Source organism: Podarcis liolepis, assembly GCF_965112155.1.
Source record: "Podarcis liolepis genome assembly, chromosome: 2".
Taxonomy (NCBI): domain Eukaryota; kingdom Metazoa; phylum Chordata; class Lepidosauria; order Squamata; family Lacertidae; genus Podarcis; species Podarcis liolepis.
In genome coordinates, this window is record NC_139555.1 from 66,141,870 (window position 1) to 66,157,044 (window position 15,175).

The window sequence follows — 15,175 nt, forward strand, 5'->3', positions numbered from 1 at the left end:
ATTTGCCTATCATGCTTCTCAATCGTTGGTTCTCCAAGGAAGCACTTTTTGTAATGCTTCATTTGTAATGTTTCAGAACAACCAGAGGTGTACCAGTGTGGTGTAGTGGTTAAGAGCGGTGGACTCGTAATCTGGTGAACCAGGTTCGTTTCCCCGCTCCTCCACATGCAGCTGCTGGGTGACCTTGGGCTAGTCACACTTCTCTGAGGTCTCTCAGCCCCACTCACCTCACAGAGTGTTTGTTGTGGGGGAGGAAGGGAAAGGAGAATGTTAGCCGCTTTGAGACTCCTTCGGGTAGTGATAAAGCGGGATATCAAATCCAAACTCTTCTTCTTTTTCTACCAGCTTGTATGTGTTTAGAGAGAGCAAGAAAAGAACCACCGTTCACTTATTGAATATTTTTCCATATGCAAAAACTTCCAGATTTATAAAATTAAAAATAATAAACAATTGAAGTACTGCCAACAGTGTACAGGTTTCCATCATGGAACACTAACTGGTTCTTTACAGCATTGATGGGTCTGCCATTCAAACCCCTAGCTATCTGTCCAATCAAGATTCTAACCATTAAGGCAATGTTTTAGTAACACCTGCCTCAATATTCCAAGTCTCAAAATTGGTGGCATTGTCTATGGCTACTTTTTTGTGCTAAAGGTGAACTTCCTTTTCTGTCAGTCACAGGAAATGTTGCTTTCCTCCTTTTCTCCAGATCAATTCTCCATTCTCCATTCAAAGGAAATGATCTGGCACACTCTTGATGTGTGCAGAGCCTTGAGGTTTAACTTGGACAGGATGACAGTATTTATGAAGGTGAAGTCTTCTGATGGACCATCCTTGGGAAAGAAGGTGGCAAAGCCTACTATTCCCATATAGCTTCAAGAGACAATAGGTCTGCAAGTCTTTGTGAAAATCCCTTTCTGGTGGGATCACAGCCCATTCCCTATGGCAGATGTCAGCCTCAGTGGTCTTTCAGAGCAACTAGATAACCATTGACATTTGTAAAATGGGCATGTGGGCTTCACTGCACGAGACCTCCATTAAACATTACAGTGGTACCTCAGGTTAAGTACTTAATTCATTACGGAGGTCTGTTCTTAACCTGAAACTGTTCTTAACCTGAAGCACCACTTTAGCTAATGGGGCCTCCTGCTGCCGCCGCGCTGCTGGAGCACTATTTCTGTTCTCATCCTGAAGCAAAGTTATTAACACAAGCTACTACTTCTGGGTTAAGAGTCTGTAACCTGAAGCGTATGTAACCCGTGGTACCACTGTACAAGGTCAATGTATTTTCATCTGCAAACATTGCCTTCAGTAGGAAGGTTTAGCAGAAAGTCCTGGGGATGTGAGATTCTGATATACTGCTCTGGGGTATCCTGAGGTGAAGGGAAACACTAGAAAAAACTGAAATTTTCTTAACATGAATTTCTGTTTTCCTAAATCTCCTGGAGGATATTCTACCTGTACTGCTTTAACCACCATGGAGTTAGAGGCTGTATATGTGGGAAGGTAGTCAGGGCTTCCTTGGGAGTTTTCCTAGCTCCTAACCTACTGTTCTCTTGTTTATCCTTTTGTCCACATTTGTCTACATTCACAGGTGCTCATTTTAGCCAAGCCGGCCCCCTTCAGGTTTACATTGGCTTTTTGCATTAACTTGTTGGCAGCTTGGGAGTTGCCAATGTAATGTGAGAGGGGGGCTCAGATTTCCTTGGAGCAGCTAATTTTCTTCAGCACTTTGATACAGCTCCATTCTGTAGTGCAGCAACCAAGCCAATGCAGCACACACATTGTACAGAATTACCTGCAGAGGATAAGGTGATTGTCTGATAGTGCACGTTGGTTCCTGACTCAGTCCATTTTTAAAATGATATACTTTGTCAGCCAAAGATAGGCAGCTGGGACAGTGAAGTGATGGCACTTCTCTGTTTTCAGTGACTGAACACAGACAATAAATTCAACCAGTGTTAAAGAGGGAAAGATGTGCATGATGATTTGCTTAGTGTGAACTGTAGACGTGAGTTAACATCGAAATGAAGACAAATACATAAGAGCATTTGAGGCTAATCCAAGAAATATGACCATTTAATTCTAATGCAGGGAAAGAGAACAATGCCACAGCAGTGCCTTTATGTTTATTTACTGGCTGTAAGCATACCAAGGAAGATAGTGACACAGCATGGTGTTTTGCAGAATGACAATATACAGTGGTTTCTGGGAACATACTAATTGAATAGGTATAAACAGCTTCTCTTCATTTAGAGGCATCAGTTATCATGGGGAAAATTTACATTTCCTGTGCCAGCCCAACTAAAAGGAATGGAAATTATTCAGAAGCAAAAATTTGCAAATAATGGCATCCACTGGATTATATCCCATGATTAATGAACTACCAAGAGCATATGAAGCAGAATATTTGTTCAAGTATCTATTTTGCAATCACAGACCATAACCATCTCCAGCTGCATGTACCATTGTTGCTTATAGATGCCCTTCAAAATGGCCCTGTAATCCACATGGATTCTGATGTATTCAGAACTGTGTGTGTGTGTGTTGTTTTCTTTTTTTCTTTCTTTTTTTTAAAAAAACCAAGCATATCACCCTTATGATTATGAAGGCATGCATAAAAGGGTGTACCTGCACCTGGTGAAAAAACAGGCTTGTCAAACAAGATTTCCCATTCTCCTCAAGCATGGTTTATAGAGCAGGTGGGAAACATCTTTGGCTTAACATGCCAGATTCTTATCAGCATCAGCGTCACAGGCCAAATTTGACAGGGTGGTCACCTATCATTCACATGATGTTATTATATTCCCACATGATTAAGGGATGAGTGGGCCAGCCACATGTCAAAATACACTGCATGGTTTTGCAAGTCTCCTGCACTCCCATTTCAGCAAAAAGTGTTCTTTGAAGCAGCCTCCCCACCTTCTCCTTTAAACTTCAGAGGAGGTGGAAGAGCCCTGTAGTTCACCAGCTCACTCTAATGTTTAAAGGGTAAGGGGTGGCTGTTTCAAAGAAGGCTTTTGCAAATGGCAATCCTACCCCCCTTCACCTTCCAAGGTGCCAAAGGGAAGGATGGAAACAGTTTTTTGATCCTCCCAATTGCTTCTCCTTTACACCTGATGCTGGAGGTGCAATGCAGAACTTCTTGCCGCTCTCAATAGTAACCATTGCAGATCAAATACAAAGTAGGAGGAGACATTTTAGGAGACTCTTTGGAGAAAGTTAAAGTTGGTCCACAAACCCATCTGACCAGGGATGTCATCAAAGCAACTTCATCTTAGCAAGACTTTGTTACAGGGTACCCAGAGGAATTCTGCCCAACAGGTGTTGGAATCATGCCTCCTGGTTGTACTGATAATGATCAGATTACCGTATAAATATCTTCAATAAATTGTAGTTGTCGTAATAACACTGTTTTTGAAGGTGCTTGCTGAACTTACTATTCATTGCACAACGGCTATTGCATAGGGTACTTCAGTTTTACCTTTAATTCAAATTGGAAGGCGGAAGGAAACACATTCAGAAAGCATGCCATGAGACAAAGTAATAACATCCTTCTTGGCAGCATATTTTCTCTGTCTAAAATGTTATGGAGAAGATGAATGGAAGAAAGAATAAATGTTCTGTTGTGAAGACAGCTACATTACTTTGGACCATAATATTGTATCATGGTTCCTGAATGGCTGTATTGGGGGATATTTGGAAACAGCATGGTTAAAAATAATAATCTGGATGCCTCCTTGCCTCTGGTGTATTTTTTCTATTGATTACTAAGCTCCATACTTCCAGAAACCACAGGATGCAAGCAGAAGTAGGTGGAATGTACTTTGGTGTAAAATGCATACACAATATTTCACAAAGCCAACTGGTTTAAAATGGCTGCTTCTGTACACTTCAATAACAACACATTCTTTTTCTGTTTCATGATTGCAGTGAAGCTGGTTTATCAATATTAAACAATTGGAGATATCCTGTGGAGGTCGGTTCTGGAACTATATATAACTTTTTACAAGAATGCTTTTTTTTACAACTCACCATTACATTGCGATCAGATCGAAAAAGACACACTTTGGAATGACTGAAATTAATACTACAGACAGGGATTCCAGTCTGAACCATTTGACAACTCAAACCACTGTACTCTAAAATCAGTATGAAGAGTGTTATTATTTCAGGAGAAATCCCAGTGCTAGGTGTAGCAAAATGGACTTCAGAAATACTTGGGCAAAAATAGGAGCTCCTAACTCTTTCTTTGATGTTTCAAGATTCTGAACTTCATGGCATGTATGAACTGATTGCTATTCATTTCTCTCACTGACTGCACTTGACTTAGGGCTGGCTAGGGAACAGTGAGTCCAAACAGGGTAGTGGAACCAGGGATGCGTCTGAAGCCCTGCTGCTTGTGCTGGCCAAGGTGGCCAAGGTGGGTTGGGGGAAGTTCTTTCCTGAAATTCCTGTGCCAGCTGAAGGCTGACATGTCGCTTAAGTCCAGAGCAAGCCATTCTCTGGTTGCTGGACCAATTTAGTATCCTTGTCTAAAGGCAAGTGACAGGTTTTGTGAATTTCTGCCTGGTCAAGTCTAGGAACCATTTTTATTTTTCACCAATTTCGAACTGAAATTGCTTCATGAATTATCTGTTGAAATGCTTTGACAGGATCAGCTTATTTTGCATTATAGTTAATTTAGGATACTTTAACTCTAAAGACAGTCAATGCACTGTGTGTGAGAGGTAATAATATTTTAAAATGAGAATTCTTTGGGGATGATTATTATTTTCAGTGGTGTATAATTTCATGCATTCATAGCAACCCCAGGAGGTGTTGTTAACAATGGGTTGCTTTAATGATTTCTGGCTGTTGGATCATGCATATAATTCCTGCTATCATATGCACACTAGTAATCACAGGACTCCCATGTAAGACATAATGCAAAGCTCATATTCCTACCAACGGACTGGGAAAGCTTCTGTATTTGGAAACTAAGAAAGCTACCCAATGTGTTAGACAGCATGTTGTGAGCATAACTTGTGTAAGAAATGTGTTAGTCTTTAAGCTGCTAGAGGACCCTTCATCGTATTTAACAAGTTGATTATACCTTGACTACTGCATTTGTTCATTTAGGAGCTTTGCTATGCAAAGAGAACATGAAGTAAAAGCAACAACATAAACTCTGGTGTCCAAATTCACAGCCTGCCTTCCCTTTGCTTGTTTGCTGGAGCTAAAATAGAAGTAAATTGAAAACTCAGTAAAAATAAGACTGCCCTGAGAGAAATGATTCAGTCATTGTATGAGATGCTGAGAATCAGTTCTATTTTTTATTTACTGTATCTCACCTCACTGTGACCCTGTCCTGTAGGAGCTCTAATTACATCACTTCACCACCTAGTGAGACGTTATTGAATAGTTTACTCCATAATAGCAAGATCTAGCTTTGCCTGGGAAAGGCGACAGAACTGGAGATAGCAATGGGTAAAAATAAACAGTGAACACCACACATTTAATAGTTTCTTATCTTGGCAAAGAATCCATTGGACCTAGCTAGTGAAGTGTATTATGATTTTAAAATCTTATTTTGCTTAAATATGATTGCCTTGAAAATAAAACCAGGGCAATTGCTTTGCCAGGAAGTGTTTCTGGTTTATTAATCAGCTTGCAATATAAATAGATATGTCGGGCATATAAACTCCTATATGCCACACATGTACCACTCTATCTCCTTCTTGGATTAAAATAAAATGTTATGAAACCAGTGTAGGGCACACACAATATCTGATATGTTACATCTGACTCTGGAGTTGTCACTGAAACAGCCATGCTTTTTACCTAGGCAGCCAGAAGGAAGAGACACAGCCAGAGATGGCTGAGTAAACACAGCTTTACTGGAATGGACAGTATCATTTAGGAAACGTAGCCCTAGGAAAAACAGGAAAAACATGGGCTTTCTGAGAAAATGAAAATAAGTGAGTGGGAACTACTAGAAAGATATTTTTAAAAAGAGCAGAATAATGTTAAATGTACAAGCGGGGATAAATTTATGAGCACTGGTCAAAAAGGGGAAAAGGGGAAAGGAGGGGGGAATGTCAGTGATGTTAAGGAAAGTTAGGGTGGGAAGTCTTCTTATGATAGGAAATGACTAGAGATGTTTTATGGTTGTAACAGACAATTATCATAATAGATGTTCTAAGGTAAAGGTAAAAGGGATTAAGTCCAGTCAAAGGTGATTATGGGGTGCAGCGCTCATCTCGCTTTTAGGCCAAGGGTCAAACCACTTCTGGCGCAATGGGACACTGTGACAAGTGCCAGAGCGCACCAAAATGCTGTTTCCCTTCCCACCGCAGCTTGTGCTTATCTACTTGTGCTGGTGTGTTTTTGAACTGCTAGGTTGGCATGTCCTAATGGATGTTGTATTAGATGTTCAGAAGAGTTGATAAGGAAAACTAGAATAACACAGTGAAAGAAATGATTGTATGTAATGAAAAATGCAAAAAAACAACAACCAAGAAGCGCATGGGCTTTTTGGCACTCAATAAACATGTTTTTATAGAGAAAGAATTGGAAACAGTCTTCTTGCATACCCAGTACTGTATTGTGCCTGATGGTATCTGACCATTTTCTCTGTCTAATGTAATCCTTGTACAGTGGTACCTCAGGTTAAGTACTTAATTCGTTCTGGAGGTCCGTTCTTAACCTGAAACTGTTCTTAGCCTGAAACACCACTTTAGCTAATGGGGCCTCCTGCTGCCACTGCGCCTCCGGAGCATGATTTCTGTTCTCATCCTGAACCAAAGTTCTTAACCTGAAGCACTTTATCTGGGTTAGCGGAGTCTGTAACCTGAAGCCTAATGTAACCCGAGGTCTGAAGAAGTGTGCATGCACACGAAAGCTCATACCAAGAACTAACTTAGTTGGTCTTTAAGGTGCTACTGGAAGGAATTTTTTTATTTTGACTATGGCAGACCAACACGGCTACCTATCTGTAACTGGAACCGAGGTACCACTGTATATCTACTATTTTTTTTAATCAACTCTGTTTCAGTGGCCAGTAATGTGTAGCTGTATCACTTCATGAGCTGTTGTGCTGGACTTCAGGGATGCTGCAGAATAGTTGGATATCAAGCATATCATAACAACAAAGGTGGTCTGAATGTCTTATTTTTGGAGTGAGCAAGTTTCTCACTCTTTGAAATGCTCATTCTACTTCCACATTGCAATGGGATTCCTAGGCGTAAGCTAAAAGCTTCAAATCTACATGCACTGAGGAAACTCTCTAATGAATTCAGTTTTTGAATAGACATTTAGGAATCCACTGAAAGTCTTTTCCAAAGCATTTGAAATTAGTGCCAGACCACTGAGACCCATTTGCAAAATGGAGAGTATGCCAGGGTCAACTAACAGATCTTTATTTATTCAAGACATTTCTAAGCTGTTTAAATTATTCACATTTCTTAGCAGTGTACATAAAAACCATCTACAGAAAATGAGATAATAAAACAATTAAAAATTACCAATAAACCAAATACTACCTTAAAATGCCTGCTAGAACAAGAAAGTAGTTTTCATGCACCTGAAGTCCAGCAAGGAATGTGCCTGTGTCATCTCAGTTGGGAGAGAGTTCTACAGACTTGGGCCCACTACATTGCCTCTTATACCAGGGGTAGCCAACAATTGTTGGGCTTTAATTCCCATAGTCCTTCTCTATTGGTCGTGCTGGCTAGGGTTGATAGAAGTTGGAGTTCAGCAACATCTGGCTACCTCTGTCTTACATTACAATCACTCTTTTTGCAATAGTGATATGTTGTTGGTATTTATCTGTCTCGAGAGACAATGGAGTGTGTGTCTAGGGGTGAATTCAAAATGCTTTTTTAGCAGAACCAAAGTGATATCCCCAGGCCGCATGACTGGGCAGTGTGTATGTAGGTCCTGGGCTCCTCTTGACCTCACTGATATGGTCCATAGGAAAGCAGCTTGGTTGTAGGAGTTGCCGGAAGGAGGTTACAAGATGCCATCCAACCATCTTAGAAACTCCACTCCAGTTTTGTGTAGGGTGTACTGCTAAGCCTTTTCTTCTCCCGAAGATAGGCAACAGAGGTTTAGGATCAGAGTTTTCCTTCTAGATAGGGTATTTTCCCAGACTGACGAGCCCCTTCATTATATCCACATACCAACAGTAGTAGTCAAGAAACAAGGCAAATGGTTCTTCCAGATTCTTTTTTAAAAAATCGACTGCCAACATATGTCACAGGTGATCTATTAATATTGGACTTGTACTACTAGACCTGGTCAATATCGAGCAAAGTCTTGGCAGTTGCTACTGAACTCTGTATGCCATCATTTATAGTTGGCCCACCAAATCATTAATCATACAGTCGGCCACCAAGTTATCATTAGCCTGATAAACTTGGTGGATTTACACACACACACACTCAAATCAAATCAGAATTGTAGCCAATGCAAGCCCTACTCAGAGTAGACATTGAAGTTAATAGACATGACCATCCTAGGTTCATTAATTTTGTTCATCTACTCTGAGTATAACTTAGTTGGATACAACCCTCTGTTGTAACGTTACTACTTTGTGGAATGTGAATAAATTCCTTCTCTCAGGAAAATTGAGCCCATCGTGCTGATATCTTCCAAATCTCTGAAGTTTGGTCTTGTCACTCTTTCAGGAAGTATTATTTTATTTCCTTACACAAAGTCTTAGCCCCTGTGCTTCCAGAATCCTTTTTTTTAAATAAAACAACAACTGACACAACACTCACTGCAAAGCAGCACCCATGAATAGCAGCATCTTGTTCTTTATGTAATTCATCTGGTGATAATGGCACCTGTAATTATTTTTTGAGGGCTAACAATGGTCACAATTGGACCATAATTGGGTCACAAATTCTGAGCATCATCTGGGAACACTTGAAAAAAGGGTTCTAAAGTGATTTGCATTTCTTTGTACATGAGCATTCTTGTTCCACTTCAGAATTTGTCTCTCAATGGATGCCAACAATATAAATATAAAATATCTACGAAAAACATACAAATAATTACAAAAAAGAAGCACAGCCCCACAATCTAGCTGCAGCTTTTTGAACCAGTTGAAGTTTCTGAGCACTTTTCAAAGACAGCCCCGTGTATGCTTACGCAGAAATAAGTCACATTGTGTTCAGCCAGACCTATTTCATAGCAATCGTATTTTAAGATTGCAGGCTAAATGTCATGATAACCTTTGAGCTTGAGCAAGTGGAAACTGCATATATACAAAATCCCCTGAATTCATAGAAAATGTATCACTTGAAATGTATGTATTCTACATCTTGTCTGTTTTCTTTAACATATATTGTTAGTGTCATTTCCCCCATCTGAAAATGACAGACAACTGAAAGTATTCATTTCTGATCCAAAGAGCATCAATTTTACTCCTAAGGAGTTGTTGCTGTCATCTACAGAAAAGGTTTAGTGAAGTGTGAAAACTGACATTGAGTCAATAAGCACTCATTTTCCTGGTGATGCTGTGGGCGGAGGGAGGGGGGGAGGAATCCACGAGGGCTCAAACAAAATGTTTGGGCAGTTGAAATATTGAATGTTTCTTGTTAATTAAAACAGGAGCGACATGCCCAACTAAATAAATTAAGTCTTTATTAACCATCTTAATTGAATCATTACCAATTGACTCTGCACAAATGAATAAGCCACAGGTGTAGTACCATGTCAGGAGGTCTTCAAACGATTCTTCAAAAATTGCCATCAGGTTATAGAAGCTTTATTATGCTAAGAAAGTTTTTCAGATTGAGCTAGTGTGATCTGAGTTCAAATGTTTAATAGGGTGTCACACAGGGACATACAGATAGATCTGTATTATAGTACATGTGTGGTTCCACATTTAAATGCACTGTAAAGTTCACTGGGTGACCTTGGACAGTCACTGCCTCTCAGTCTAACCCACCTCACAGGTTTATTGTGGGTATTGAATGAGGAGCAGGAAAACCATGTATAACACCTTGAGCCCCTTGGAGAAAAAGGTAGGATATAAATGCAATAAATAAATATGAGACAGTATAGTAGCCAGAAAGCTTTGCGAGAAACCCATATTCAAACATTTAGTTGCAGAATAATACTGGACAAGTCACACGTTCCTATTATCAATTTCATAATTGATAAAAAAATTATGAACAGAGAAAAATGAAGATTGCAAAACACTGCATTCATTTGAATTGGTAGCGCAATATAAATGTAAAGGTAAAGGGACCCCTGACCATTAGGTCCAGTCGCGGACGACTCTGGGGTGGAGGCGCTCATCTCGCTTTACTGACCGAGGGAGCCGGCCTACAGCTTCCGGGTCATGTGACCTGCATGACTAAGCTGCTTCTGATGAACCAGAGCAGCGCACAAAAACGCCGTTTACCTTCCCACCACAGCGGTACCTATTTATCTACTTGCACTTTGACATGCTTTTGAACTGCTAGGTTGGCAGGAGCAGGGACCGAACAACAGGAGCTCACCCCATCGGGGGGATTCGAACCGCCAACCTTCTCAACGGCAAGCTCTAGGCTCTGTGGTTTAACTCACAGCACCACCCGTAGTTGACTAGGCATTTACTGTGCACATCCCTAAAGCAGCAGTATTGGTTTGCACGGTGGCATTTTGCCTATTCCGGCCTCACTGCCATATTCTCATTGGTAAAAGACAGGATAGCAGAACTGGCATAGTATCTTGCTCATCTTTAGATCCCCTTAGCTTTCATCCTATATATGTGTATTCAGACTTAAGCAACTGCCCAGAAGCTTCTTTTTGGTAATTATTGTCTTCTGTATTCATTTTCACTGTACTCTTAAGTATCATGCTATTATGTGTTATGCAGGAATTGGATAGAGGAATCAGTACAGAGCACTGTGTCTTTCCTTTTATTTTCCTATCTTAGCATACTAAAAAATCGATCTCTGTAAACTTCCTTGCAGTGAGCTGACAAAATGTTGTTGTTAATGATTTAATTTATTACATGGCCTTCACCAGTAAGGATATTCTAGCCTTCTCCAACCTGATGCCCTCCAGTTTTTTGGATGACGTACTGTAATCCCATTGCCCATCCTGGATGGGCTGATGGGAGTTGGGAGTTCCAAACACCTGGAAGGCACCAGATTCAACCTGCTCAGATATTGGCTTGTTGGCAAGGAAGACACCCCTGCCTCAGGACCCTTCCCTTCCCTAGAACTTTATAATGGTCTGCTTCTGCTCAATGTGGCACTTTCCATTGTTCCAGAGGGAAAGGCCCATTTCCTTTGTCCTCTCTCACTAGCCCTAGATTAGCAAAACAGCCACTATTTGCATATCTTCAAACATGCATGTGATTTTTCATTTGTTATGATCTCTTTTCTGGGCTCCAGCAACATAAGGAAAGTTTTGAAATACAGACTAGGAAATGCCTTCTTGTTCAAAATCATTCACAGCCAGTTGGGAGTTGTACTGGTCGCCTTCTGTTGTACTGATGAGGAGTTTAACCAGCCACTGATGCTATTTTTGCAAGCCAGCCCCCTCTCTTGTACTTCAAGAGAGTTGTACAGTACATAGTTTCTAATCCTGGATCACAATAACTTGGTTCAGAATTCATCTGCACCTGAGCTGAGTTAACAGCGTCATTGTTGGAAACTGCCTAGAGATTAAGACTGTCAAACAGAAGAACATGTCAAACTAAAACACAGGCTAATACCAAGATAATAATGCATCTTTGTTTATATCCGTAATTAATGCTGTTGAAGAAAGTACGCCGAAAAGCTTGTGTAAGCAAGGTTTATCTCTGTTGAATGAGATTAGCATTGTATGTCACCGTTTAAACAGTAATTGGTGCATTTCATTAGAACATAATTGAAAATGAGATTGATGCTTGTGCCATGCAATAAATAATCATGATAAATATTTTATTGTGAGCCATGATATTCAAGGTATGTTTACAAAGCACTTGGTTGTGTTTGTATTTTTATAGAATTCCATATGTATCATGAGCTGCAGTGATTAAGAAAGACTCTCCTGAATGACTAATTTCTTTCTTTTTACATACTTGGCTCTGAGACAAGCTCACTCTGCTTTAAGTATGTCTGAGGTCAGGCTAGATATCCACCTCCTCCCTAACACTTTTGCAGAATAATTTGCCCGCCATGAAGATGGTGGGGAGGGATTTTGTCGACCTTCAGGGCAAAGGCAAATTCTAAGAACTCTTGGGTAAGGATGAGCTTACCATTCATGATAAGATGACTGAAGATTTATTTCAGTGTGGTGTAGTGGTAGTTGTTCTACAGTTCCTAAGACCACTCCACTTCTGGATTTTGTTTTTGTAGCATTTGAAAGGATGCAGTGGAGCTGAACATCACTGAACTATTTCAGATTCAGAGATGGCTTTTGGCAGTTCTTACCATGAGACCTTGGATTGATGATTGTTTATCATATTTGCTAGTTGTTTTTCTTACAACACAACTCAAAATGACTTTCATTAAAACCAATAAAAAACAATAAAAAACCAAGAGACTAAAAATTGTGATTCCACAGTTTTATCTGCCTTCATGGCTCAGGGGTGGTTGAGCCAGCACCCACCCCTGGATGCAAGAGTTGACTGAAGCATCAACTATGCAGTATCTCTGCATCTCAAACCAAAAACCTTTCCAGTCAGAATATGTATTTCCTATTACAAACATGTTATCACTCCATAGTAATCAAACAGTGAGGTCCAAATATCAGAATGAAAATGTATTTATGACTATAACATCTTCAAGCCAAAGGCATGTTGGTTAATTAACTTTTGATCAACAGGCAAAATTGTTGCATCTTTCTTTGAATGGGACTGGAGGAGATAATTGGTTCTTTGGAAGATGACACATAAATATCAGAATCACATAGGCATGTCAGTCTGGATAGGAAGCCCATTGATTTTAACAAAACAAAGATCACATTCCCAGCCTAAGATAGTAGTTAGTTGTCTGCAAATTGATTTGGCTGTAGGACTGTTTGACATAGTTATTTACTAATTAAGGTGCAACATGGTTATGATGTGGCTAATTTTCTGCCCAACGTGAAATATTATAGTGCCATTAGAAATAATTAAACACAGAAGAAATAATAACCCAGAGTTGCTGCAATGCATAGTTCAAGTTCAATGCAAAGTCTGCCTGGATGGAGAGAGAGAGAGAGAGAGAGAGAGAGAGAGAGAGAGAGAGAGAGAGATGATAGACAGACAGATGATAGCTGGATAGATAGACAGACAATAATATTCCTATAGGCATAAGCTGATGAGCAGTTTAGATTAAAGAATGCTCTTTATGGAATAATGAAGATGTGAAATAGAAAGCTCCATGAATAGCAATACATATGGTCATATCCAATGTTCGTATCAAAGTGCACCCATGGAATTAATAGACATGAATAACTTGTCAATTAATTGTTCATTAGGAACATTAGACATTTGAGAGGTTAATGGTCTCTCTTTCAAAGTATACTCCAATATTTAATTTTTAAAATGCTATCTCACTTTTAAATATGGATTTCCAAAAAACGTTAAAACAATAAACAAAAAACAAAAAAAACCAGAACCCCTAAAAAATAGCATAGAACAGCAACTCTAAAAGTGTTTGAAGGCCTGGCTAAATAAAAAATAAGTCTTAGTCTGGCATCTAAAACCTATGAAGCTAAATGCCCCCATGAGTATCCCAGGAAAGAGAATTAAACAGTTAGGGTACCATCACTGAAAAGTTCCTTTCACCAATTGCTACCAGTTTGGTTTTATACGGTGATGGGGCCCAGAGAAGGGCCTTTGAAGCAGATCTTAACACATAACATAGCATACAGAAGGCAGCAGCCCTGAATCTCAGACTGCATACGAGTGAATACAGCACTTTGAATTCTACTCATAAGCAAATGGAAAGCCAGTGAAGCAGAGCTGTTTTAAAACTGGGAAAAGGCATTGCCATTCCTTTCCTGTTACCAAGTCTCTTCACCTCACTGTGTAAAATAGATTCTTGCCAGCAACAAGTTGTCTGGATATGCCTAGTCTGATAGCAGCCTGCCTGCCTTTTATCTGATATACTGATATTTGGTCGCTGGTCCATCTAGTTCCTTACTTACCTGCACTGACTGGCATTGGTCTATCTGGGATTTTAGACAGGAGTCTTTCCCGCAGTATATTGAGGTACGATGGCTTCAAGTAGGGACTTTCTGAAGGCAGATCATTTGCTCTGCCAATTGATTACAGCCATTCCTCAGTGCAGCTTGCCTTGCCAATGCCACCCTGCCATGGAATCAATAAGTGCTTATGAGTGCTTATGTCTGCAGGGTTGGGCCTCACCATTGTCCATAGTGAACTGAGACTCACCTGAACACACCCAGTATTCCTCTATGTTTGCAAATTGCAAAAGAAGATCAGCAGAAGTAGGGGAGCTAGTCTCTCATCAAGGAACCCCTGGTAAAGTTTTCAAATAACCCATTACCCCCCCTTGCCCCCAAAAGGAAAATGATAATAATACTGGACAATATTTGGTGGTTGTTGTGTAACAGTATTTGATAGTTGACATATAATGACATTTTATAAGATCTGATAGATCACATACAGTGGGAATTACTTGTATTTAATAGTCAGCAGGTTATAAGATTTCATAATAAAAGCCCATTTTAAAAAGAAAAAAAGAAAAATCAAGATATATCAGTATGTCTAACATAGCTGAACTTTCAGCTAAGAATTATTTTCACATTGAAAATATGAGTTCAAATTTTGCTTCAAAATCTGTCCTTAAATTTAAAAATGGGCAAAATTTAAAAGTTTGGGATGTGTTGAATATTTGAAAATATTTATTTCCTATCTACTTAGGAAAGCAAAGGAAGCACCATAGTCTGTGCTGCTGGAGGCAGATGTAATGCAGAAAATATGATCTTTGCTGTCCTCGTTTTGGAGTGATTAATGAGGTTGTGTATGATGCAGGAAATGAAAACTAGAAATCTGGATAAGTAATGACTGCTCCAACAGAATGAATTCCTCTGAAACTACAGAACATACTGATATGCTGACCTCCAATAAATTACACTGCAAGTTTTCAAACAAGCTAGGAAAAATAAAGTTTTGCTTTTTTGTTGATGACTACTTCTGCAGAGCTTCAGTGATAATCTGAAGGCACTTCCTAAGGAGGTACAGAGTTGCCACTGGGTG

General features: G+C 39.7%; 1 protein-coding gene across 2 annotated transcripts in view; it reads left to right on the top strand.

Annotated features, from left to right (window-relative positions):
* Positions 1-15,175, top strand: part of SGCD (sarcoglycan delta) — a 398,371-nt gene that overhangs the window by 367,365 nt on the left and 15,831 nt on the right. The window lies entirely within an intron of this gene.